The 27,744-nt window shown below is 33.4% G+C and overlaps 1 long non-coding RNA gene across 4 annotated transcripts in view; it reads right to left on the bottom strand.

Annotated features, from left to right (window-relative positions):
• LOC103098075 (uncharacterized) overlaps positions 1-27,744 on the bottom strand; it is a 99,642-nt gene that overhangs the window by 67,218 nt on the left and 4,680 nt on the right. For 3 of the 4 annotated variants that reach the window (XR_008913266.1, XR_008913269.1, XR_008913268.1), the window contains one exon: positions 11,863-11,958. This is a non-coding gene — a long non-coding RNA (uncharacterized LOC103098075). Of the gene's footprint in view, positions 1-11,862; positions 11,959-25,888; positions 26,549-27,744 lie in introns of those variants that run through there. The other variant, XR_008913267.1, reaches the window with a different exon arrangement.

Consider the following 27,744-nt stretch of genomic DNA (forward strand, 5'->3'; position numbering starts at 1 on the left):
TGCTGCTGCTGCTACTATTTCTGATTTTATTTTGGGATGTTGTATAAAAGATAAAGTGTAGTTAGTAAGAATGACATGGATTGAAAAACTGTCAAAGAAAATTGTAGGATAATATACCCAAAGGCTTATGATTTGTGTGGATTTATTTTATATTTTGATGCTTTGCTGAAATTATTATTTTTCAGCTTAGTTAAATCTAATAGTATTTAAGTATATTATATAATTAAATATTTTGTCTCCTTTTTAATATCCTTTCCTTAATTTGGTTTTCTTTTTGCTATGCTAGTCTTCATATTTTTAATTTTTATAAATCCCCATGAATTCCATTAAAGCAATCAAGTTTTCTGATATTTTTAGGGTACATGTTTCAGAGGGCACCAGATGCAAGTAGATATAAAATGGGAACTAGAGAAATAGGGTGGAAGTGGAGAGGAGTAAAGAAGTAGGCAGCTGGCAATTGGGAATGCCAATGTACATTGGCAGAGAAGTGTTCAAATTCTCAGGGAAGTAGAGAATATAAGGACATAGAAGCTTGCTAACCATTGAGGAGTGAGTTCAGGCACAGTGTCAGTGCTGGGCGAGAGCTCTGTTATGGGTATTGTGATTATATTTTCCAGCTATTTCCTTGGGGTTGTTGGTGACATTATGACCCATGAAGCCCTCAGAAGCCAGCCTCACATAAGGGAAAGGTGTCATTTAAGACGAATCAGGAGCTCTTTGTGTCTTGCCTATTCTAACCTGGATAGGGAATGGGGAGGGATGATGGGAAGCTGGGCAAAATATTTTCTGCCTAACTTTACATTTATGTTAAAGTTTTGCTTTCAGTTATTTTCTACATTATAACGGTTAGAAACTAAATCAATTTTTACTTCCTTTCAAAGTTTATCTTGTTGTTGTTGTTATTGTTGGTCTCTATATTAGTTCATGAGCACAGTGTGGTCTGGAGTCAGGAATACCTAAATCCAAATCTGGCCTCAGACGCATTAACTGGGTTATTGTCAGCAAATCATTTAACTTTTGCTTCTCTTTCTTCTGTAAAATGTACTGTAAAATGTACAAAACTGTAAAATGTACAAAACTGTAAAATGGCAAAAGCAATAGCACCTCCCTCACAGGATTGTTGTGAAGATCAACTGAGATATTTGCAAAGCACTTTGCAAAAAGTACGTGGCATATAGTAGGTGTTAAATATAAAACTTATTTCCTTACTTTCTTGTTTCATTACTGACAAGATGTCTATGTTCTGTCAGCAAGAGAAGTCAAATCACTAAGCAAAGGAAAATCAATCCGCTTGCTTTCTCATGTAGTCCATCCTCCCTCTGGACACTTCATGCTCATAAAGTATCAGTAAGGAACATCAGTACAACAGAGCAATATCAGATGAAAGCAGGATTGAGTTCATTCAGTGTCTTTTTTCAGTCTCTGTTTTATTCCAGACAAAGTGAAAGAACTACTTATGGTTTTAAGCACACAGATATTTCACTTCTGTAAAAGCAGATGTGGGTATATTCTGAACTCATCAAAACACAGAGATTTAGATCCTATCCCTTAGATGATTGCTGCTGAATGATTTGAGGAAATGGAGACTTTAGCCAACAAACACTACTTGACAAAATGAGATTCATTTTGAATTTTAATAGAATTTTACATTGAATTGTAAATTTGGAAAAAAGAAAGCGTGAGGTTTTTGTTGTGAATATTATCAACTGATTATTGCCCCTACTACCACTTCATTAAATCTGAAAAACAACAAAATAAAGAACAAACAGTATTTTTTCATAAAATGTAAAATACTTTTATCTCTAGGGTAAAAACAAATTCTTATTTTCATTCTAGAGATGAATGTTTCTCTAAGCTCAAGCTAACTTACTTTCACTGATTCTTTTCTAAGGAAGGCAAATAACTGTGAAAATCCCTTAACTTTAGCCAGTGGTAGTTGGAAAGAGATATTTTTCATCTTTGTTTTGATTAAAGCTAATTTACATGGTTTGAATTAAAAATCAAGACTAGAGTGAACACCATGTGATTATTTGCAAGAACTCACTTAGGTTTGCTCCCTAGAAGGAATATCTAAAGAAGATGAATAAAACATAGCAGGACCTTTTGGGCTAAAGGCACTGGAGCTTGAGAAGAGCAGAAAATCATAACTAGACTTTTTCTATCTTTCTTTACATATTGTTTTTCTAAAACTGCTACAAGGTAGAAAATTTAGTCCTCTACTACTATCAACTGTTAGAAACTAAACAGTTATTAACATGAGCTAATTCCTATTTACATATTCCAATGGAATTATTGTCCCATCATTATGAATATTCCCTCCATAATGCAGATGTCAGCATGTTCAGCCCTGCCTATCTTGCATGACTATGCTCCATGTTCACAAATAAATTTACCATATGGGGATCCATACTAAGTATAGGTAGAATTCCTTGGAATATCCTAATGTCCTATTTCAATCCTTCACAGTGTTGTAAAGGTGAACTCTAAATAAGTATTGTATTTGAAACAGCATGAGCTTAGTCGTTTTTTTAAATCTGGGAAGTTTTCAAAGAAGGACACTGAAAGAGGTAATGACTATGGGATCAACTCCATGTCTCAGGGGAGAGAGAGCCATGCCCACAGACTGAAGATCCTGGATTCAAATGTGATCACAGACATTCCCTAGCTGTGTGACTCTGGACAAGTCACTTCATCCCTCTTGGCTAGCTCTTACTGCTTTTCTGCCTTAATAACAATACATGCTGAATCCTAGAGATTCAACCAAAAAGCTAATCAAAATAATCAACAACTTTAGCAAAGTTGCAGGATATAAAATAAACCCACATAAGTCATCAGCATTTCTATATAATCCAACACAGCTCAGCAGCAAAAACTAGAAAGAGAAATCCCATTCAAAATTACCTTAGACAAAATAAAATACTTAGGAATCTATCTCCCGAGACAAACAAAGGAACTATATCAACACAACTACAAAACACTTTCCACACAACTAAAACTAAACTTGAACAATTGGAAAAACATTAACTGCTCATGGGTAGGATGAGCCAATATAATAAAAATGACCATCCTACCAAAACTCATCTATCCATTTAGTGCCATAACCATGGAACTTCCAAAAATATTTTTTTATGAAAAAAAAATACAAAGGAAGGGGGTCTTGCAGTCCCAGATCTCAGACTATATTATAAAGCAGCGGTCATCAAAACAATCTGGTACTGGCTAAGAGACAGAAAGGAGGATCAGTGGAATAGACTGGGGGCAAGCGACCTCAGCAAAACAGTATATGACAAACCCAAAGATCCCAGCTTTTTGGACAAAAATCCACTATTTCATAAAAACTGCTGGGAAAATTGGAGGACAGTGTGGGAAAGATTAGGTTTAGATCAACACCTCACACCCTACACCAAGATAAATTCAAAATGGGTGAATGACTTGAACATAAAGAAGGAAACTACAAGAAAATTAGGCGAACACAGAATAGTATACATGTCAGACCTTTGGGAAGGGAAAGACTTCAAAACCAAGCAAGACAGAAAGAGTTACAAAATGCAAAATAAATAATCTGGAATACATCAAATTAAAAAGTTTTTGTACAAACAAAACCAATGTAACTAAAATCAGAAGGGTAGCAACAAATTGGGAAACAATCTTCATAAAAACCTCTGACAAAGGTTTAATTACTCAAATTTACAAAGAACTAAATCAATTGTACAAAAAACCAAGCCATTCTCCAATTGACAAATGGGCAAGGGACATGAACAGGCAGTTCTCAGCCAAAGCAATCAAAACTATTAATAAGCACATGAAAAAGTGTTCTAAATCTCTTATAATCAGAGAGATGCAAATCAAAACAACTCTGAGGTATCACCTCACACCTAGCAGATTGGCTAACATGACAGCTATGGAAAGTAATGAATGCTGGAGGGGATGAGGCAAAGTAGAGACACTAATGCATTGCTAGTGGAGTTGTGAATTGATCCAGCCATTCTGGAGGGCAATTTGGAACTATGCCCAAAGGGCGCTAAAAGACTGTCTGCCCTTTGATCCAGCTATAGCACTACTGGGTTTGTACCCCAAAGAGATAATAAGGAAAAAGACTTGTACAACAATATTCATAGCTGTGCTCTTTGTGGTGGCCAAAAATTGGAAAATGAGGGGATGCCCTTCAATGGGGGAATGGCTGAACAAATTGTGATATATGTTGGTGATGAAATACTATTGTGCTAAAAGGAATAATAAAGTGGAAGAATTCCATGGAGACTGGAACAACCTCCAGGAAGTGATGCAGAGCAAGAGGAGCAGAACCAGGAAAACATTGTACATAGAGACTGATACATTGTGGTACAATCGAAGGTGATGGACTTCTCCATTGGTGTCAATGCAATGTCCCTGAACAATCTGCAGGGATCTAAAAAATACTATCCACAAGCTGAGGATAGACTGTGGGAGTAAAAACACCGATGAAAAACAACTGCTTGACTACAGTGGTGGAGGGGATATGACTGAGGAGAGACTCTAAATGAACACTCTAATGCAAATACCAACAACAGGGAAATGGGTTCGAGTCAAGAACGCATGTGATAACCAGTGGAATTGTGCGTCGGCTATGGGAGAGGGAAAGGTGATGGGAGGGGGGGCGGGGAGGAAAAGAAAATGATCCTTGTTTCCAGTGAATAATGTTTGGAAATGACCAAATAAAATAATGTTTAAAATTAAAAATAAACAAACAATACATGCTATTGGTTCTAAGATAGAAGGTAAATATTTTTTTAAATGAGAGACATTGACTGCTTTGTAAGGACTAGTATAGTCATGAAAGACCAGTAAGTTGGTGACAAATTATTAACCCAGGATTTAACTAATTTGCAAACAAAACAAAATTCACTTTTTAAAAATCAAAGGTAGATTCAGTTAAATTAGATCAGTACAAAATCATCACTGTCTCTGGGGGAAAGATTTTGAATGGGATTCAGTCAACATGTATTATGTGCTTGTTCAGTGATATTTTTAGTCATGCCCACTTCTTCATGATCTTTTTTGAGTGAGCTTTTTGCCAAAGATCTTGACTGGTTTGCCATTTCATTCTCCAACTTATTTTGTAGATGAGGAAACTGAGGCAAAGTGGGTTAAGTGACTTGCCCAGAATCACACAGGTAGTGTCTGAAGTTGGATTTTAACTCAGTAAGTGATTCAGGACCTGGCACTGCACCACCTCACTGCCCTATTAAGTGTTCACTAGTTTCAACTGTTTTTCTAGCTTAGACTGACTTCTTGAGTCCTTTAGTCTCATTGTAAAAGGTGGAGGATGAATCATGGTGAAGTGAAAATAGGATTGACTTAGGTATCAAAAGACCTGAGTTCAATTTGTGCCTTAGACACTAACTACCAATCTAACCTTTTACAAGTTTCTTAACCTCCCTGAGCTCCACTTTCTTCATATATAAAATGAGATTAGACTATGGATCCTTTTAATGTCTCAGCACTTGACCTAAAGTAATACCTTGACTACCATTTATTAACTGCCTACAATGTGCCAGGCATTGTGCTGAGGGTACTAAGAAAAACAAGAAGGTCCTACCTTCATGGAGTTGACCATTTTAATGGTAGGTACTTTACAAAATGCTTGACAGGTTTGGTCCTTTCATCTCAGAAATGAAATTCAACACTAATTTTTTTCCAATGCCTTACCTTGGGATGAAAGTGACCTTGGGTCCTCAAACTACATCAATAGAGTGTTTGCGATACAAGTTTTACCAAGCTAGATTTTTGTTTTGAAAATCTTTCTTTCCAATCATAGAAATGGAGTTGGAAAGGACCTTCAAAGCCATCTAAGCCAATCCTTTCATTTTACAGATCAAGAAATTAAGGCACATAAAAGTAAAGCTACATGCCTAGATTTGAAGCCCAATTTCACTGATTCTATATCTCTAATCTGAACAAGATCCTGGGCAATTTCAGTGAAATGTAGATTTATTAGGTCAACATTTTGGATTCAGGGTGATGCTTTTTTGGGGGAGGAGAATGTCAGTATAACTATAGGTCTAACTATATAGGTATATAACTAATATAGTATAACTATATAGGTCAGTATAACTCTAAAGGTCATATTTACTACTAATTCATGGATCAGTTTTGAATTGCATTAGTGATCACATCAATGAAATCCTTGATATATTTAATTAGGTCCAGGGCACTATGCTTGGTACCAAGGAGTAAAAAAAAAAAAGAAAAAGAGATGAAAAATAACAGATTCCTGACCTAAAAATCTGTTTCCTATTGCTGACTCAGTCATGTCATCCAAAATCAGAGTAGGGTCCCATATGCTTTTTTTTCAAATTTCCTTTAGAAGAATTATTTCAGTTTATACATGTAATAGCAATGTCAGGTGAGTCATATCACTCAGCTAAAGATTATAGTTAAACTGTCTATTTTTCATGATTCTATGATTCTCAGACAGTTTAACTCAGAAGACATCAAAGTATTTTGGCAGGGCAAATTTCTGAAGAGCTGGATGCTTTTGAAATCACCAGCCAAATGAACATGACTATTGATAATGTGAGTTTAAATTAGTCAGTGACAAATTTGTCTGGAAAAAGAAATGAATCAACTTTTAATTAATCTCTGCATTGGGAGGCAGGCTAATTAATTCTTTTTTTGTTGTTTTCCTGAAAGTAGTTGATATAATTCAATATTTTGTGGAATAAATCTGTCTAATGAACAAATGAGAATAAACATAATATTTACAATTGAACCTAATGTCTAAGCTTTCAGATGATTGTTAATAGCCTTGAGTTAACTGATTAAGAATAGCTATGACTCAGATATTATACTGGTTCTGGGAGAGGTAGGTACTCAAAATTATATACAATTCTTGAAATTAGGATATAGATATTATATATGTGTGTGTATGCACTCTCTCTCTCTCTCTCTCTCTCTCTCTCTCTCTCTATATATATATATATATATATATATATATATATATATATATATATATACAATTTGAGTCACCATCAAGGAAAGTGTTTAAAGATATAGTTTATATCTCCCTTGCCACCATATGGTCAATAATATAGATTGCATGAAGACAAATAGGAAAGGTAAATGATCCAAAATATATACAGATAACAGGAATGATATCAGGAGCTGATGAAATAAAAATAATGTGAATTTAAATCTTAAAAGAAGGAAAATAAGTTTTAAATTTCATGATATGATTTTTTAAATAATGAATAAAGTTAATTGTAATCAGCCAGATCATAGACATTATGGTAATATTGAATGTGGTAAATTGACACATCATTTGATCTCTGTTTTCTTCAATTTCTTCATCTTTAAAATTAGAATAATAATAGCACCTTTCTCTGAAGGCTATGATGAGAAAATCAGATACAATTTATAAAGCACTTTGAAATCTTAAAGTGCTACATAAATGCTAGATATTACTGAAAAAGCTATCATTTTCCCAGTTTAATAAACTTTCTGTGTAATATTGAACTTGCTAAGTTCTCTGTTCCTTAATTATTTCTTCTTTACAAGGGAAATATTGGGGAAAAATCTAACGCTTTCAAATTATTGATAATTTTTGGGCAACACTCGGAATGCTGAAATGTGTAGAACAATATGTAATGCTGAATTTAATGATGCTATTGTTATAAGGAAATATAGGTGCCTAATATGAGTAATTTTAAAAATAAATTACAAATTAATATTTATACCTAACTTTTACAATATTAAGCAGAAGCATTAATGTACTCTTATTGCTTAGAGAAATTAGAATTGAATTGTGGGTATAATTAAAAAAAAACCAAGTTAAAAATATAAAGCAACAAAAAGTCAAATAAATAGTGCTTTCATTTCAAGAAACATTTGTTGAGACTCCTGAATATAGAAAGCACTTAATTATTGAATTTAGTTGAAGTTACCTAAAGAATAAATTGCCATAAAAATATAGCTCCACAATGAGACAAGAAGAAGAAATGAAGGATCTGTTTTTATGCATCAAGAAATGTTTCAAATTGTGAAGTTTGAAATGATAACAGGACTTTTGATCCAGTAAATAGTTGGATTGGAGAAATGGAGCAGATGGTTGGAGATATGTGACTTGAACTTAGACCAGAACAGAATTGAAGGTGGTCATTTGGAAGTTATTTTACTGAAGAGAAAACAAACCTTGATGAGAGTGGTGAATGGAGTTATTACAATGACCTACTATTGTAGTAAGATACTGTAGAGCATGATTGCTATGCTCTAGAATATTTCCTGTCCTGCTAGGAAACTTAAAAATGTCCTTCCTGGGACAAAATAATTCACCATGTTCGAGATCTCCAAGTTGCTAATGTCTCATATCTGTATTTCTATCTTTCTGGCCCCAACTCCTATTGATCTTAAAAAAAGATCATCCTATTGCCTAGAGTTTCATCTATGCATTGCTTTATTCTGTTACACCTATGATATCTTGGCTCCTAAATGCCTTCCTAATTTTGAACCACTGTTTTATTCTGATCTTTGAGTATCTGAATCCTCCTTGAATCTTGACCTCTTGCCAGGCTTGACTTTCAGTTCATTGGAGCCATGGACTTTTGCCAGGAATACTCAAATACTAAATCACTTCCTTCACAATCTTCTGAATATTGTGTTTTTTTTTTAATTTTGCAAATATACCTGTCTTCATAAGTGTAAGGAACTCCTAGGGAGGAACTCTACTAATATATATATATATATATATATATATATATATATTTAGCTGCTCTGCAACCTATAGTCTTAGATAGGTGTTTAGGATTACAAAGCCAGAATATGTCAGAAGTAGACATTTAATTTAGACTAGCCTTTGATTCACTATACCATGTGGTTAGCTCTGATTTCACCCTTCTAATTCTTAGTTTTTAGTCCATACTCATGACTTCCCCTCTCCTTCTACCCATAATACACTCTTTCCATCTCTGGCTTAAAGCAACATTGCCATTTTTGGATGAGGAATGTCAGTCAGTTGATAACTCAAAGCACAGTTAAACTGTCCAAAACACTCTTGAATGGCTGATTCTCCTAGATATGTTTTCTTTTGCTATTAAGCTTCTTCAGAATTCTTGAGAGCAGATACTATCTTGCTTACTTATATTTCTATGTTCAGCACTTAACACAATGTAACAAAGTGCTTAATAAATGCTTTTTCTTCCTCCCTTCTTTACTTTCTTCCATACATTCCCTTTCCCTTTCCTCCACCCTGCTTCCTTACCTTCCTTGTTTCATTCTTTCTTTTCTTTCCCCTTCCTTATTTCTTCTTTTGTTCCTTCTCTCCATTTATTTTCATTCATTCTTTCTTCCTTCCTCTGTTCTCCTCCTTTCTCCCTTCCTTCTTTCCTAAAATACTATAATTTAATTAATTCTATTCTTTAACATAAGAACTTGATTTTGGTTTGACAAATTATTGGTTCACTCATTTCAATTTATTCACCCATGTGTCTAGTATCTAGAAAAAAAGATAAGAAAGTATTTCCAAATCTTCTAAATGAAAATTAAATCTCCTTTTCAGTACAATGTGGTGTCTCCTTTGGGAAAATATGATCCACTCTAATGTGACCTCATTATTTATATGATTTTCAGAGATTATTATAGTTAAGTATCACCTTGTGTTAAGAGAGATGTAAAAACACCATGGGCACATTTTCAAAGAATCACGCAAAGGTGAAACATCTGGAAAAAGTGAATAAATATATGCTATTAATCAAGAGACAGTTGTCATTCTGAAGGAAAAGATAATACTTGGTTGGAAAAGAATCTGATTCAGGTTGTGATCTGGACAAGTCAAAATATCCACTGTGGCTATTAAGCAGAGAATCAAGCAAGAATTGTGAAATGGATGCTATTGTTTCAATATGGAATATTTCTGATGGAGTAGATTAGGGAACATCATTAGAGAGTAACTCATAGATAGCATTAGTTTCTGTTAAAATCTTGTGAACTCATTTCCAAATTGTGTAAAACAAGTGAATGCATCAAAAGAAGAAATATTACATACCGATATTTTTAAAGGCAGAACAAAAAAACATGATTTATTGGATCTAATGACCAATACAATTATTATTTTATTTTGTCCTAGTTAATTGTTATAAAACTATAGAATGCTTTGATTGTATACCTGGAACATAGTTGGCATTTAATAGGCATTTAATAGTCTTACTGAATATGTTCTTTGGTATTTTCATTGAAATTACATTTATGTGGCACTGCCACGTTTTAAAAGAGCTGTCAGTAAATGACTTCCTCTATGATTATATATTTATTCACTATAATTTGGAATGAAGGCAACATTCAGGTTTAAAAAGATGTTGAAGTATCAGCTTAAAGATGGGGAAACAGAATCTTAACTAGTGAACCAAATAACTTTATATATAAATATTTATTAATCCTAATAAGTATTAAAACATACTTCCACATGCTAACAAAATATTAATAAATAATGGGGGAGTTTAATAACTTGGATGACCAAAAGTTTTATCTTGCAGAAAATTAAGAATATATACATATATGTTTATTTATGAACTCATATGCATATATATATATACTTTCATGTATATATATTATTAAATAATATACATATTTATAATATATAGACACATTTATAAATCTTACTATATTTCTTCAGGCAGAATTATTTTTTAAAGAGAACCATAACTTTTCATTATTTAGTGCATAGCATGTGTGGATTTGAGATTACAATTAAGCTTAAGGAATTCCATTCATGCCTTGCTTCCTTCACTGCATCACTATTTTCATGAATGAACAATCAGAGTACTGTGCACTCACATCATTTAAAACCTTTTTCACAAGTATAACTATGTACTGAAGAAAATTTTTAAAAAAGAAAAAAATAACATTTCTACCCCAACCAATTCATCCAGCCAAGAAATGTCTTTGTTTCTTTGTTTCTTCTCTTATTAAAGGAATGTGTTTTTAAATAAAGGACTTTTACCCTTAGAAGCAAGCTTTTCTTTCTGCCTTGTCTTGCAATACAAGCCTTAATCCTCTGTGTATAATTTGACTAGGAAAGAAAATCCAGTTTCAAAATTCAGTAAGAGATTTTGCACCAGAAAAAACAAACAAACAAACAACAGCAACAACAACAAAAAATATTGTGTTTAGAGATGTTTTTTTGAAAGCCTCAAAATGTTATTTAAATGTCTTGGCCTCAGAGAAAACCAACTATATTTGTGTTTAATAGCTTCAATCTTATTTTTCTAATGCAAATATACAAATATATCCATAATGATCCTGAGAAATGTGGCTACGAATTCCAGAATTACATACTATATCACAAAAATATGATAATGATGAAGAAATCATAAAATATATTGTAACCTTTTTTACTTGAACATACCAGTAGATTTTAGAGAGGGGTTTGTTTGTCAGTATGTTTTTCAAGGTATTTATCTGAACAATCAGAATATGCTCTTTGGAGAAAAATGAAAACATAAAAATAACACATGGGTAGAGGTCAAATACAATCTACAAACCAAAGAATTTTTGCTGGGCCTGAAACTTTGCCAAAATGAATTTGTTACTCTGTAATAATGAGTTGATTGCAAGATTAAGAATAATAAATGGACAAAGGAGGCCACACCTTTACTTAAACTCACCTCAAAACTGAAAAAAAAGAAAAGAAAAAAGGAAAGCATGAAAAGAAAGAAATAGAGGTGTATGTTAATGGTCTCATCTTAAAAACATTTTTTCTATATTTGAAATAAGATTTTTATTGTAGTCTAAAAATGTGACTAAGTTGACCTATGTTAGATATAAAATAATGTGGTCTTTAGTGGATTGGAATTCTTTTATTTAACTAGAAAACTCACTGCTCCTTTTTACCTGGCCTCCATCTTCCAGTGAATAGGGCAACAGTTAACTGCCTTCAATCAAAGGGTGAGTTGTAGTCTTTCTCCACATTTCAATCAAGGTTCATTGCTGTGAGAAAACAATGGAGACAAAAAAAGAAAACTTGCCTAAGACACCAGCCTCTCAGGAAAGTACCTTTTCTTCCTTGAGCATCTCCTTCTTTCACTAAAATATACTTTATGAAATATAATAATCAGATTAATTCATTTGGTTCAAAAGCTCCTAGTTAGGAAACTTTAGGAGGACAAAAATTCTCCCTCAAGAAATTAGGCAAATCATCTGTTGTATCTCTCATTTCCATTTTATGTATGAAGTAATAAGATTTTCCTGAGGTCAAATACCTAGTCAGTGTCTTGACCCAAATTTGAACTCACATCTTTCTGATTCCAGATTTAAGGCATTATCCACTAAGCCACATAAGCCTTTGTTTCTGGGATCATATTTAGAAAACAACCAGTTCTCCTTTGCATCTAGACTTCCTCATTGAGTATCTCAATTATGTCTCCCAAAAAAAGACAAAGAATATTTTTTAAATAATCTGAGTCAATAAGATTCAGAGATAAAAACAATGGATGGAATACTCACTATGATCTAGAACATTGAAGGCTAATCTTTTAGAGATGGAGTGCCTCCATCTCAACCCCCAAACCAAGTGCCATGCCCACCCACCCCCAGACTGTGTGCCACCCAACACACAAAGTTCTGGGTTTTCCCCACTCTTCCTCTTATAGGAGAGGGGAAAAGGGCTGCCATTGGGCTGCTGGGCAGAGGGATGGGTGATGTGAAAAAATGTCATCAGGCATGGTGGAGAGTGGAAGGAGTCCTTCTGCCTTTTGTAAACCTTAAAATTTCTTAGACTTATAAATGTTGGAAATTTCACCATTGGGAAATTTCATACTTGAAAAATTTCTTACTGATAGTCTATTGGAATGTGAACCCCATTGGCATGGGAGGTTCCTCCTCCTCCCTTCTTAAGATTACTTTAGGACAGAAACCTTTTGCTGAACAATGGAAAGGGCTTTGACCTATGCTTAAGCATAGAACAGGAATTTCTTTGAGTCATGATTGATTTTAGAATTGATACAATAGAGATACTTGGAATGACAGAACCAGGTCTTGGAAATTACAATCTCCACCCTACTCAGTCCTAACAGGATTTAGGAAGGGCTGCAGCATAGATCAAAATTTAATTATTCCAATCTCTACCCTACTCAGCGTAACAGGATTTAGGAAGGGCTGTAGCAAAGGATCAAGATTTAATTATTTGAGAATATGACCTTCAACATACATGTGCAAAGCCACAGACCTCTGGGCGGTCCTGGGTTAAGCTAGAGCCACCATTGGCACAGGGAAGACATGGACAGTGATTGGTAGATGTGAGAACTGAGGGGAGGGAACTTGGATGGTTTGCTTAAAGATAGAGGGGTCTGAGGACTGGGGGTTTGTTGGTTGGAGAGGTTTTGGCTCTGAGAGGTTGTGCTGGCTCTGAAGGAAGCTGCTCTGAAGGAAGCTGGAGGTGGAGGCCCCTGACCCTGTTTCTCCATTTTGGTCACGTGAGTAATAGGGACTGATCTCCTTTCTTTGCCTCAGCTATCTAAGGGCTTGGGCCTTTTGGCCCAGCCTAACAGAAGGGATATTTAAGCCCTATTCTCTTCTCTCCCCTTTCTTTCTCCCTCTCTATTTCTCTCTCTCTCTCTCTCTCTCTCTCTCTCTCTCTCTCTCTCTCTCTCTCTCATACCTTTCTTCATCCTGTTTGTAATTAAACTCCATAAAAGGTTGACTGTTGACTTGAATTTTCATTTAGGAATTACATAGCTGGATTCCTTGGCGACCTTAAATTAATATATATCAGTCTTTTAAAGTGATTTCCTTGTCACACTTTCTAGTAATGAACTCTGTTGTAGGAGGGTGACCAAGTGCTTACAGAGAGTACTCTATGTGCTGTCTTAGGTACCTGTGCCAATAGGTTCACCATCATTGATCTAGAAGATCTGAGTTTTTTTTCTAATTCTGCCTCTCATCCATCTTGTGTCTTTTCTAAGCCCCAGTTATTTGTATTTGTTTTATTTCTTTTTAATCTGCAGCTGAATGGTGTATCGATTGCTATTTGTTGACAGCTGAGTTAGAAAACTAAGTGTTATAAGTGTTCCATGATTCTATTTCAGCTTTATAACAATTTAACTTAAAAATTGATGGAGAGATTACAGAATGAATTATAGTAACTTTTGTTTGACGAAGATAAGGATTCAAGTTTTTGAAGTAAGAATTCGCTATTTGGTAAAAGATTATTAGGAACAATAATATATGTAAAACCAAGTGGCATTGTTTGTTAGCTCCAGGAAGGGTAAGGAGGGAATGGAAGGGAAAGAACATGAATCATGTAACTATGGAAAAATATTCTAAATTAATTAATTAAATAAATAATTTTTAAAATATTAGGAAAACCAGTAAGCAGTTGAGCAGGAACTAGATGAAGACAATTATGTTACACTATATACCAAAATAATATAAAAATGGATATATGATGTAGGTATAAGGGCAGATACTACAAACACAATAGAACAGGGAATGTATATCCTATCAGATATGAAGATAAGGGAAGAATTTATAAATAAACAAGAACTAAAAATCATAATGAAATATAACATAGATAATTTTGAATACATTAAATTGAAAAGATTTTGTACTAATAAAACTAGAAGGAAATCAATTTATGTTGGGAGAAAATTATATTGACAGTTACTCAAATAGAAGTTTCACATTTAAAATATATATAAAGTGTCAAATATATAAGAACATAAGGCATTCACAGAGCAATCTAGAATTATACTCAATTAAAAATAAACTTTTGACCCAGCATACCTCTTAAACTTATTTCCTAAGGTGATCAAGGAAAAAGGAAATGAGAAACTATATGTTCTAACATTTTATAGGATCTTTTTGTGGTGGCAAATACTGGAAATTGACAGCATGTTCATCAGTTGGGGAATGGCTAAAGAATTTGTAGTATATGATTCTAACAAAATATTATTGTGAAATAAGAAATGACAAACAAGATGAACATAAAAAACTTGTAAAGATATATGAAGAAATGTAAAGTGAAGTGAGCAGAACCAGGAGAAAATTGGACAGAGTAATAACAATAATATATAATGATCAACTTCAGATGACTTAATCATTATCAACAATATAAAGACATAGGGCAACTCCAAGGGATTCATGATCAAACGAAGATATCCACTGCTGTAGAAGGAATAGATTTGGCCCTAATGCAGATTGCAATGAACCATTCTTTCATTTATTCCTCCATGAATTTTTTTCTAGTGTAAGTAATGTTTTCTTTTACAACATGACTCACAGGTAAGTATGTATTATATGAAAAACAACCTATGATAATATGATTATTATCTGTTTCTTGGGGAGATGGGAGAAATAGGAAAGAGGGGGAAAAGAATGAGAGACTTTGGTTTTAGCTAATATGAGAATATATTTCTCTTGTATAAGTATATTAATTACAATATATTATATATTTATAATAAATCATATGTATTTTATTTTAATATGTTACATATTATGTATAAATAAAAATAAATGGTAACTCAAAAAATTGATTGATACCTTATTGTGATGAGGCAGAACGATGTTATGCCATTATTATTGATGGACAAGCAATGCCAGAGGGACATGTTGCCAGGACATAGTAGAATCCTCTCCTTACACTTACAATAGCCTGTTATATTCAATTTGGATTTTGGTTATATATGTGTTTGTGTGTGTATGTAGAGCTGTATACATATACGTATACACATATGTTTATCTGATTGCCAACTTTTAATAAAAATATTAATATAAGATGATAATTATTTTAATTTTTTTCCTTTATTGAACACAAGCAATTAATTGGTCTTGCTTCATATGGGCTTTTTCATTTTGATATAATCGTTTCTCAATTATCAAGCTTTATGTTTGTGGGTTTTATGAGTTAATACACAGAATGAAAAAGTATTCATTAGATTAATTGTAGAATTTTTATGCCTAACTACTGCTATTCACATTATAGATCTGTAAAAGAGTACTATAAAGTTAATGTTACATTATTTTATAACAATACTTATGTAGCTTTTCGTTTTAAAAATATATAATTTGCTATAGAGGCATTACATTATTAACTGAACATAGGAGAAGTCTTATTTTTAGCAATTCAAATGGAAGAGAAATCCCAAGTCCCCTATAACTATACTGAATAAATATTAGTGAATAAGCCCATAAAAATAGCTTTTTCGTCCATTTTGCATTTTAAATGTAATATAGATGATTGATGGACTCAACCTGGCTAACAACCTGTGAAAAATGTAATGAGCTAAATATCTTAAATTGATTTTAAGGGGTATTTAGACACAATTTAAAATTTTTTTCAACAACTCTGATCATTTTGCCTGCCCCTCTGAGTTATTTGTAACAAGAGGTAATGAGTCCATTTTAATAGCTGAAGTGAAGTACAATTATAATCCCCATCTCCCACATTTGTAAAGATGTGAATGAATTAGACATACATACATACATACATATATATATATATATATATATATATATATATATATATATATATATAAGCCCCGGTTGAAACATTGCTACACCTTAAAAACTTGTGACAAGTAACCATTAGTTTTAAATGTCATACAGCAGACTCATGTGAATCTTAATGATAGTAGATTTATTTGCTATTATCATTAAACGGGCTATGATAACTTTGGGATTTTTGATACTTCTTGAATTGCATTACCTGTTGTACTATTGTTCTTTATAAAAAATAAACTGTTACTTTGTAAAAATTCATTTGTACTCACAGTGGATCGTGGTCAGCTTTGAAGGAGGACATGGATCTAATTTTTTGGGTGAGAAACCTTTGTATTCTACCTTTCCTTAGCTGACACAGTGTGTTAATGTTTGCAAGCTCTATATTTTTTATTTTTAAAACTATTTATTATTGTTTTTCCTTACATGTGCAATATAGTATTTCAATTTTATTTTTCTCTCCTTTTTTATTTTCAGCACATGTCATCAGTAGTGAGAAGAATTTTTTAACTTTTTTTTTATTTTTCAGTATTATAAGTTTAAAATACATTTGTCCTAATATCAATGCAAACCTCAAAAGCCTCAGGCTATAAAATAAGATGCCATTGATTGTTAAAAAACAAAACAAAACATTATGGTACTTTCTTTAATGATTTTGCCTGATTCCAGGAGAAGGGAGCAAAAGAAATATTATATACTGACAAGAAGCACAAAGTCTAAAAGGACAAAACCAATCCAAGTAGTTTTGATGGACTTCTAAGCCAATATGGAAGGACTTGTACCTAGTGTGAGACTTGAGGTTGTGGTGCTTGATGTATGTTAAGATGCAGAACACCTTGTATCCACATTCTTTGTGAAATACTCACAGGCAAGTACCAAAGTTTAGTTCTCTTCCTGGCTCCCCCTATCCCTGACAGTGAAGGTAAAATCAGACCAGGAAATGACACTACTCTATCACACAAAAATCCAGTGCTTTTTCTCTCTTAGAGTATGGTAACTTCCTGTAGTTTTGGCTGCAATTGGGCAAGTGAAATATTACTGCATTTGGTCCTACAGACTTGTGGGATAGAAATCACTTTAATTGGGCTCTGATTCAAGGACCTGTTATAGATTTATTTTCCTTTACTTAGAATTTTTACACATAAGACATTGATAGTCTATATTTCATCCAGAAGTTATCCTTTCTTTTTTATTTGGATTATTTTTATGTTTTTTTTTAATTTCTCTTGCCAATTGCTTCATATAGCTCATAACTCAGCCATGCATCCCTAAGTAATCCCTTTGTTTTTCAATACCCTCTTGGGGGGGGTCTGCATTATTATTCTAAAATTCAAAGTTTAAATTCTTTTAGAGAGTAATTTTAGTATAAAAAAACATGCTACCTCTCTGAATCCAGAAAGTGAACTGTTTGGAGAAGGCACCATTAAGATGCCTGCAAAGACCACACTCTGCACCAGAAGATCCAGAGTGAACTTTGTGATGTGGTGATTTGAACTGTGTGGGGTTGAATGCATTTGTTTTTGTATGTATACTCTTATGCCAAAAGGGACTGCCCCCAGTTGACTTTTTGTCAATGTGCCTAGAAATCATTGTTTTTTGTTCTTTTTACTTTTATCCCCAAATTACTGTAATTTAAAAGCTGATTATGTTAAATGATCAAATTGGGAAGACTAGCCCACCTAATTGATCATCGAGGGGCTTGAAGACAAGAATGGTAAGTGTGGGGGCTTTGAAATGGGTGATAAGCCATGGGCACATGGTCTTTATTTTGTATTCCTTTTATTCCTTTATTTCTAACAATCATTAATAAATCTCTTTACCACATAGAGACTGTGTGGCTAGGTCTAAAACAAAGAAAATTGAGCCAGTTATTTTTTCAACATTTACTAATGGGCAACTATCATGTATATAACACTATAGGAAATCTTCCCACTCAAATGATAATTAAAAATGTAAAAAATATTCCTTTTTCTTTGAATATACAATCTAATAAAGGAGTTAAACTCCGTATGTTTGTGTGTGTATGTGTATATAAATATATGTGGGTGTTGACACAAATACACACATATTAGAAAATGAAATAAATAAAATGCTATGGCATTGTGGAGGAGGGAGAGATTTCATAAGCAGTGTTAAGGAAATGCTTTAGAGATGAAATAGTGTTAGATGGAGGCACTGAAATTTGGTAGGGAATGAAAAAGAGAATGAGAGAGAAAAGGAACCAGGTCAAGCAAAGATAAAGAGCCTAGCAAGTTATACTGTTTGGTTACAAATATGGATTCATCTTGTTTAAGAGTATAAGTTTTAAGATACACATTCTCGACACTGTCTGGTTTCAGATTGATGCTAATCTCCAAAGACTGACCGGGACTTATTTCTTGAGCTAAAGCATAGTAAATTGAATCTTACCCACATATCCATTTGTCAACTTATAAAGTCTGTCAAAGGAGCAAACTGATATAAAATCTTAATACAAATCTATGAATCAAGTAGGTTTAGGTTAATGCTCAAGAAGTCAAATGCCTATAAACTTCTATAATATGACAAATATCTTACTGAGGTTCCTCCTTGCTTTTTGGATAATTTTGGATAAACTATTACCTAGACAACAAAGCCAGGATTTGTTTAGCTAAGGGGAAGGGCAAGGCTATGCTACCCAGACAGATATTTCTGGTAGCTGCTGGCTCTATTGGGGTGCTTTCGTGGTCCCTTAAGAACTCAAAAATATCCCAACACATCATCATGCCATGACCTGCTGACCAGAATCCTTCATACATGGAAACAAAAAAGGCTTTCTGTAAAGGTTCGATGGCAGGACTAAGTAGATCTCATTTGTTAACTCTTCAATCATTTACAGGTTCCTTATTTTGTCCCAACATCAATCCTGAACAAACACTGTGACAGCTTGAATCAAACCCTTTAACAACCTTGGATATGCTGGTAAATATTTTAAAAATTATTCTAAAAAACGTATACATGAGCCACTTTAAAATTTGACCTGAAATTTTTTACACTTTCTTCATAACTTTCATAAATTTGAACATTCAGAAATATTCAAGACCTGATTTTTAGCCAATTTCTGCGGTATAAATACTCAAATTGAGAATTTAAGAATTGAACTTTATCAGCTGCCCTAAGCTGGCTCCAAGACATGCTGTAAACAACCAGTATTAGACTGCAGTGCTTAGTGATCAAAGTGACTTTAAGAAACATTTAATTGATTAACTACCTAGTATGATTGAGGAGTCTTCAGGACATATAAGTGAAAAAATCAAGGTGACACAAAGAATAGTTAAGATTTGAATTTAGGGTCTTCTGAAAGTCCTCCACAATCTAGAATTCTTCCCATCATATATTCTAAACTTTCCATGATGAGCTCTTTAATCCACAGAAGAGGTGGAAGAAAACAAGAAGCAAAGCACTGATATAATATGGAATTGTGCTATATTAGTATATAAAGTATCTGCCAGGAATGATCTTAGTGACTGAAGAAGACGATGAAATTCCCCTTTTGGAATTTGATTGACACGATATGCATAATAAAGTCTTAAGAATTTGGCTAGGCAGATAGCAGACATGACCTTTCCCCCTGGGCTAAATTTATATCATTTTTTCCCTCTGTCCATTCAGTACAAGGAGTAATAACAACAACAATAGCTAGCATTTAGGTAAATAATGCTTTAAATTTGCAAAGCACTTTAGAAATAGATCATCACAGTGAATCTGTGCTATTATTATTCCTATTTTATAATTGAGAAAACTGAGGCAAAAGAAGTTAAATGATTTACTCAGGTGCACACAGTTATTAAAAGTCTAATGCTGAGTTTTACCTCATGCATTCCTGAATCCACATCCATCTGCCTTAAAATCAATTTTTTGAGAGTCGGAAATATTGAGTAATCCCCACTTTCCCAATAATTGTCAATCATTTGGCAATTAATAATTATATAGATTATATTCTAGCCTACAGAGAGGGAAGTATGCAATTTATATGGAGCACTCAACATAAGCCTGACCAAGAAGTCAAGGTTCAGAATCACTAAAAAGTAGTGCCATGGAAGTTAGTTGAACTTATCCCAAGGATAAAAATGAGCTAGAATCACTGTATTATTGGTTCTAAAATTAAAAAAAAATAAAAACCTATCTGTCTATAGGCACCTAGATCTGAAAATCTGCTATGGAGATTAAAAACAATAACAATAACAAAAACAAACAAAAACTCAGTGGAATCTACAACTTTTAGAGAATAAAACAAAAGAAACTTTCTTCTGGTCCTAGAGTAAGTGTCATTCAGACATCTCAAACTCGTTGGCCAATAGATATATTATATTAAATTTAACACGTCCAAAATTGAACTCACTATTTTTACTCCTTAAACCCTTCCCTCTCCTACCTTTTCTATTATTATTATTATTATTATTATTATTATTATTATTATTATTATTATTATTATTATTATTGACGTTATCATTAGTCCAGCCCCTCAGGCTTGCAATCTAGGAGTCATCCTGGAGTCCTCAATTTGAACTCCCTTCTTTCCTTTGACATTACCACCACTGTAGGGCAAGGTCTCATTACCTCATGCTTGAACCATTGTAGTAGCCAAATGGTTCCTTCCCACTTGAATGAATCTTCCATCGGGCCACTAAAGTCATTTTCCTAAAAAGCAAATTCGACTGTTATACCCTTCCTAAACTCCAGTGGCTCCCGAATGCCCCAGCATCAAATACCAAATGCACCCTTTGGGATTCAAAGTCTTTCCTCCTTTCTACCTTTCAGTCTTACATGTTACTCCTCAACATATGCTCTTCGACATAGTGTGCTAGCTTCTTGGCTGTTCCACTGAGGAGACATTCTGTCTTACAGCCAACAGAATAAGACACTCCATCTCTCCTTTCCAGGTATTTTCTATGGCGTTGCCCTTGTGTCTGGAATGATCTCCCTCCATCATTCCACCTACTGATTTCCCTAGCTCCCTATACATCACAACTAAAATTCCTTCTTTTACTGGAAACTTTCACCATCCCCTTTTCATTCCAGTGTCTTCTTCTTTCTCATTAATCATTTCTTATTTATTTTCTGTAAAAATCATAATTAAATCTCAGATATAAAAAATATTCTATTTTAAGAGAGTTATTAATGATCATTAGAAATAAAGGAATAAAAAGGATACAAAATAAAGACCACATACCCATGGCTGATTAGTCATTTAAAAAGCCCAGATCACCACAGCCATTTAATATTAGGTTGTAAGCTCAATTAAGGGCAAGGACTGTCATTTCCCTCTTTTTGTATTCCTAGCATTTGCATAGTGCCTGGTAGTCACTTAAAAATGGCTATTGATTTATTGATTTCTTTCTATAGATCTTCCCCTTTGACTTTGAATATTGGGGACCTCTATCTGCTTTCTCATCTCTACTTACATCTTTAGTTCTGCTTTTCCTGAGACATGGAGGAAGACATATTTCAGATAAATAGAGTGACCATCCGGTAAATTTCTGTTACCTTCTGCTCTTCTGGTAAAATAAAGCCACCTGTCTCATTATTCCTGTAGTCTATGTTATTCTTTATGATATGTACTTTCTCTGGTTAAAAAAAAGGAAAGAAAAACCTTAACTTGAGGAATTAAGAAGTGAATAAAGAAATATAAATTATGAAGGACTTTAGGAAAAAATAGAATATCAATTTTTGGGAGACCTGAGGAAGAGAATGTAGAGTACAACTACAAAGCTATACCAGATATACAAATATAGATAGATTTATATAGTATGTCTATACAGAAATATTTATTAATATCCATATATAAGATATATCTAGATATAGATCTATTTTTAAAAAGTTACTAGAATGTATTTATTAGGAAGTAGAGACTATCATAATTGTGGACAAAAAATAGAGTTATAGACTAAAGGATAACCAAGTTATGCATTTGAAACTCTCAGATAAACAAATCTGAACGAACTGATTACTGTTTTAATATCAAGCAGGAGAAAATTTTCCACTGAAGGACCTCAGGGAACTGCCAATGAACTACTGCTGTTCAATTTTTATTTATCATTTAGATGAATGGACCAATACATGCATTACTTATCAGATTTGTAAGATGACATGATGCTGAGAGGCATAACAACCCACAAAACCATAGCTGGTTTATGGAACTGGGATCCAAAAATAAAAGTATCTAAGCATGCTATAATGATGGGCCAAATTTTAAAAGTACAATTAAAGTCTTGGACATTGATGAAAATAAAATCAGCTATACAAATGCAGGATGATACAGCTCAACAGCAATTTGTGTGGAAATGACCTGAGTACACTGTTGTACAGGAAGCCCAATATTTGTAACAATGTGATGTTGCAGAAAAAAAAAAAGATAATGTGAACTAAAGTTTCATTAACAGAAGGATAATGACTAGTATGAGGGAAGTTATAGTCCCACTGTATTCTGATCTATTCTGACCACATCTGGAATACCGTGGTGGCTTCTTGAGTGCCAAATTTTAGGGAGGATATTGTCAAGCTGGATACTGCTCAGTAGAGGAAAATGGGATGTATCTGTTTTGGTGAGGAGTATAGAGAAAGATAATCTAAGACCTATTAAAAGCATTTGAAGGGTCTGAGGATTTATAATTTGGAAAAGACTTGAGTGAAAGAGGATTGCTGTCATCATCTACAATATTTTTCTCAGTCTATTATTAATTATGTGTATTTATATTTCTTTTTGTTAATGTGATTTTCTATATTTTCTCAAACTAGCTATGTTTTCGGGCAATACCCTTCCTATTCACTTGATCGACTCAATTAAAAATAGCTGATTTAATTCTAAGAATTTTCATTTTTTTGCTTTTAATTAGGGAAGATAGCTATAATAAAATTATATTTTGCACTTTAAAAATTTGTATGTCCATTTTATTGTTCTATTCCTGTAAATATTTACATGTATGACTTTTTTCTATAAAAATTGATTTACCTTGATATTATCAGTATATTGTACCATTGTAAGTTTATTTTTTAAAGTCAGTTAATACTCTTTTGACTTATTCTTTTACTTAAACCTTTTTAAGATTACATTATTCCTTTAAGTAATACCCTTTAACAATTATATTTGCTATTTTTCTGTGGCCAGTGAAGAATATGAAGACAGAATATTATTTTCTCTCTTTTTGATTTTTTAAAATGTCTTAACCTATGATGAGTTTTTTTAAGTGTGATGTAATTCCTATTAATCAGTTATCAAATATCTCATATCTGACTTTTATAAATTTTATTCAGATGTTTAACTTAATTTGCCTTGCATTTCATTTAGAATGGGTCTGAAAGGTTCATAGTAGGGACTCCACCTGTTATCATTTGCTATGGATTTCTCCTTGTAATTCTAATTAAAAAACAAAACAAAACAAAACACAAGTACTATATTATTAAGTGTATGGATAGATAGATAGACAGACAGACAGACAGACAGACAGACAGATAGACAAATAGATAGATAGATAGATAGATAGATAGATAGATAGATAGATAGATAGATAGATAGACAGACAGATAGATAGATAGATAGATAGATAGATAGATAGATAGATAGATAGATAGATAGATAGATAGATAGATAGATAGATAGATGGATGGATGGATGGATGGATGGATGGATGGATGGATGGATGGATGGATGGATAGATAGATAGATAGATAGATAGATAGATAGATAGATAGATAGATGGATGGATAGATAGATAGATAGAATTGGTTTCATTCTACTCTCTTCGGTGAATTGACCATGAGTTACTTGACTGCTTACCTTTTTAAGGCATATGAATGTTTATTGCTACCTTTTATGAGGTCATGATTATTGCCTTGATTTTGGGATATATTTGAGGCATAAGAGATTGTGTTTTGTCCCCTAATTTTAATTCTGCGTGAATTATTTGGTAACTATATACAATTAATTGAGTTCTTTTTCATTCTGATACCCTCTATTTTATGTGTGAGTATAATCCTTTTACCTTAATAGTTATGTCTGTGGTGAGGTGTTTAGCTTCCTTCATATAATCTTTCCCTTTTTTACCCTTTTTGACAAATAAAAAAAGATGATGGGGTTAAGAAAATAGTAAAATGTACACTACTAAGCTGTAATTGAAATTATATAATATTATTCCATTGCCCTAAGTCTTCTTGCTTCAACTCAGATTTTTGGTCCTCTCTTTTTAAAAATTTATTTTAATATTTCTTTCTCTCTTTTTCGTCCCCATTTTATATATAGCTGTCATTCTATCCTTTGTGTCTTGAAAATAATGAGATTCTGAAGTGAGAATCACCTTTTTTCTCCCTTTTAAAATGAAAGTTTATGAATAAAATTCAGTCCCTTCAAATCATTCAAGTTTATTTGCATCTCTAGGTTTCTCCTGACTTTAATATTTTTTCATGAAATCTACCCAGGTATTATCTTTTTAATAAGAATGCCTGAAAATCCCCAGTACTGTCAAATAAATATTTTCCCCATTAGCATTATGTGTAGTTTTATAAGATAAACAAACACAACTATCCTTCACCAAATACCACCCACTATTCAATATTGCCCTATTATACTACCCTTAATTACTACAGAAGATTAAAACTTGCCACCTTTTGTGATGGACATCAACTCTCCAGGGCAGTTATCATCTACACCGATCCTAGGCATCTGTATGGGTAGCTGCATATGTGCTAATAGGAAAAAAAATTCTTCCCTTTTTCTCCAATTTACCAAGTCACTACTTTCCATATAATCTCATGTACACAGCAGGTGCTACTTGGAGGGTGGGCTCTAAACTCTAGAGAAATGTCTAATTTGTCTCTTATTCTGAGACATAGTGAGACCCATATTCTTTTATTCAACCTCTTTCAAAATTGTCTAATTCTATTAAGGGTACCCCCATCATTCCAGAGACTGAAGTTTGAAATCTTGGAACCATTCTGCAGCCCTCAGTTTCACTTGATCTACATATCCACAGAAATGACAAATTTATTCATTTCTATTTCTACAGTATCTCTTGTGATAGGAGATGTGGGGTGGGGGTAAGTAGTTTGTTCTTGTTTTGCTCTTCAATCCTTGTTATAGCCTCTTGCTGGTTCTGTTCTCCTCTCACCCCTTTTATTCCTCTCACACACCCACCACCTCAACATACCTTTCCAGCCTCATTTCCTTTTCTTCTATAATCCAGGAAAATTGCTATTCAAAATGTTTTTCACAGTCATATAAAACACAATGAAAATATTCAAACATAAATAAGTATTTTATGGTAGACCTAACCCAAGTCACACTAGTGGTTCAAGTTCAGTATAACCAAATAAGTGAAAAGGTTAAATTTAATGATTTAACAAAGTTTATTTACCAAAATAGAGGGGAAACAATAAAGAAGAGAAATATGGAAGAGGTTAGAGAAAATACCTGTACTAGTCCTCATCCAGGAGGCTGGTAATGGCTGGTAATGATTAATCACCCAGGCTCCTCCAAGATGGAAGCCAAACTCTTAGAAAACTAGGAAGGGAGTCAGGCTTTTCACTTACCCAACCAAGTAGTCGAGGAGTCATAGATTAAGTTGAAGTCACAATGCATGCTGCAGTCTCCAATGAAGTTCCCTCAAAAGAAAGACTATCTCCCGGAGACACTTTCCATGTGACTCAACTTCACCAGACTGCCAGCTCAAGGATTTTGTGGCTTTTATGGTGGTTTCCTATCCCCACCCCTTTTCACATGAGGCCAATCACAGTTTCCAAAATTGTTACACCTCTAATTCTCTGATGGTAGCAACTTTTATCAAAGGCCTCTGAAGGCCAATTTCTTGTCAAAAAAGTTTATAGTTTCTGAGGGTGTGGACTCAAAATAATTCACAAATTTCTGACTGTTTGAGTTAGGAAAAAGGGGTGGAGATCTTCCAAGTATCTTGCTGGCATCTCGCCTCTAGAGGTGTTAACTCTCTTTCTAGGAGTAAGAGTTTGTGGACTTCCCTTAATTTAGAGTTAAGTATGGGTGTACACATTTTTGTTGATTAATTCAAAAGTATAAAAAAGAGAGTTCATCCTCTCTTCAATCTAAAGGTATTAGGTAAGGGTACTTAAATTATTGCTATTCCAAAGTGTTAACTTCAACTCGGCAAAAAGAACAAAGGATTTCCTTTTCTCAAGTGCAAACTCAGAATACACAAGGAGAACCGAGAATTTCATTTCACATAAGGCACTCTTAGAGCATCTCACAATTAAGAGGAGGAGTTTTAATTAGTCATATCATGGAACGAATATTCATCAAGTATGTGATCTTGATTCAGTTACCAAAACTTTTCTGCCTTCCTCATTCATCATGGTAGAACTCCATTGACAAGTCAGAAGGATGAGTTCCTTTTTTAATGAGCTGGCTTTTTCAATCTGGTCACCAGAAGGCTTTTTCAATTGTTATACGCTTTGTTCTCTTGGCCAATTAAGTTTCAAGAATTGCTTTAATATCTGTTAAAGGAAAAGTAGCCTAATCTGCATAATGGTAAACTTAGTAGACCTTGATCCTGTCACAATAGGAAATTATAGTATGCTACAATGGACTAAGCAGAACTATATGAAGAAATAAAAATATATTTATCCTAAAAACATTCTGATAAGTTGAAATAAGAGATTCTAAAAGTTTACTTTTTTTTTACGTTGTATTTGGTGAATTTCTACACAATAAGAATCATCATCCTTACCAAAATTTTACTATGTTCATTTATTGTTATGCCATATTATTGGACTATTTTTTATATTTAAATTTAAAATAATACCTAAGGAAGAACTTTATCTGCCTGACTGGATTTTTGTTGTTCAGTTACTTTAGTCACATCTAAAGCCTTCTGATCTCATTTTAGATTTTATTGGCAAAGACACTAGAGTTTTTGCCATCTCTTTCTTCAGCTGATTTTACAGAAGAGGAAACTGAAAGAAACAAGAATGTGATTTGTTCAGGATCACATATCTAGTTAAGTGCCTGAAGCCAAACTTTCACTCAGGTCATTCTGTCTCTAGCTCAGGCCTAGCTGCTGCCTTAGCTTGACTAGTGTAAATCTTGAAATCTCTCAGACTTGTGAATGTTAAAAATTTCCCCATCAGGGAATTCTTAATTGGAATAAATTCCCTACTGAGAAACATTCCCCATTTTGATGTGAGAACTCGCCAGGATCAGAAATGGGAGGACCTCTACTCCACCGTACTTAAGACTGCTTTAGGGGAGAAAACTCATTGCTAACATGCTTATGGTGGGGCAAGGAGTTCTTTGAGCCA

The sequence above is a fragment of the Monodelphis domestica genome, chromosome 7 (assembly GCF_027887165.1).
Source record: "Monodelphis domestica isolate mMonDom1 chromosome 7, mMonDom1.pri, whole genome shotgun sequence".
NCBI lineage: Eukaryota > Metazoa > Chordata > Mammalia > Didelphimorphia > Didelphidae > Monodelphis > Monodelphis domestica.